Consider the following 1,436-nt stretch of genomic DNA (forward strand, 5'->3'; position numbering starts at 1 on the left):
TCAAGTTAAGGAGATTCAACTGAGGAAGCACAAGGGAACTCTTGTCTGGGGACAACAACTGCAGGGAGACCACATCTTTTCAGATGAAAATGAGAGGGCGGAAGGCTGCCTAATACTGAAGCACCCTCAAACATCAAACCATATGCAACAACTAGTACAAGCATTCCTGGGGAAAGGTCTGCAGCAGACGGATTTGCATACGGTGATGTCATCCAAGCAGTGGGCCAAAGTTGGCTGGAACCCTCATCTGCATATGAAAAGAGAAAAGGGGCGCTTGGATGACCCCTAGTTCGCATTGAACACCCCCCACCCTCCTTTGGTGTGGGGCTCATGTTGGCCATGCCCCAGCCCCTGAAGCATTCAAGCTGATTTCTTGCAGCAGCTGGGCACTGTAACAGCTCCAGAGCTGCTCTGTAAGGCAAATAAAAGGGTGTGGGCCCTGCAACACCACCTGTAGTTCGCATTGTGCGTTGGAAGGCACAAAGTAAGCAGACGGGAGAAGTCAGGATAGTGCGCAAGGGCATAGAAGGGAGGGGCTCAAGAAAAGAGAAGTGGAAACAGACAGCAAACTAGGCTGGAGAGAGACCTGAGACAATGAGATCTAAATTATACCAGAGCCAACCAGGGGAAAGCACAAATGCAGTCCCCCCCCCCCCCCACCACAAATTATGCAGTCGAGATTCCCACATTTGGGGAAATCACAGAGGTCAGCATACCCAGAATGCAATGAATGAACCTCACCCTGGGAAAACAATCTTCATGACCATGGTATCACCTAAGCAAAATAAGTATGATTTGAGATAGGGCTGGGGAGGGCCGCTGCTCAGGCACACCTCCGTCAAGTAAAGGAGATTCAACTGAGGCAGCACAAGGGAACTCTCATCTGGGGACAACAACTGCAGGGAGAACACATTTTCAGATGAATGTGTGAGGGCAGAAGGCTGCCTAATACTGAAGCACCCCCCAAACAACAAACCAAATGCAACAACTAGTGCAAGCATTCCTGGGGGAAGGCCTGCAGCAGATGGATTCGCATATGGTGATGTCATCCAAGCAATGGGTATAGTTGGCTGCAACCCTCGTCTGCATATGAAAAGAGAAAATGGTCACGCAGGGCATGGCGGCCTTTGTGGGGTTGCGCTTGGATGACCCCTAGATCGCTTTATACACCCCCATCAGTGTGGGGCTCATGTTGGCCATGCCCCAGCCCCTGAAGCATTCAAGCTGATTTCTTGCAGCAGCTGGACCCAGTAACAGCTCCAGAGTTGCTCTACAAGACAAGTAAAAGGGTGTGAGCCATGCAGCACCACCTGTAGTTTGCATACACACATATATAGGACAGCATCTCTTATATGCCTCAGGGGCAATAAAATAGTATCCTTATCTAGGGTATCCGTCCATGCCGCTACAGCACTACACATACACACCCAGGCCGA

At 50.4% G+C, this 1,436-nt stretch overlaps 1 non-coding gene across 1 annotated transcript; it reads right to left on the reverse strand.

The window, feature by feature from the left end:
- Positions 1-622: 622 nt before the first annotated feature.
- Positions 623-792, reverse strand: LOC134951810 (U1 spliceosomal RNA). The gene has a single exon (XR_010184481.1). It is a non-coding gene; the product is annotated as a U1 spliceosomal RNA (small nuclear RNA).
- Positions 793-1,436: the final 644 nt, after the last annotated feature.

Source organism: Pseudophryne corroboree, chromosome 8 (assembly GCF_028390025.1).
Source record: "Pseudophryne corroboree isolate aPseCor3 chromosome 8, aPseCor3.hap2, whole genome shotgun sequence".
In the NCBI taxonomy this organism is placed as follows: Eukaryota; Metazoa; Chordata; class Amphibia; order Anura; family Myobatrachidae; genus Pseudophryne; species Pseudophryne corroboree.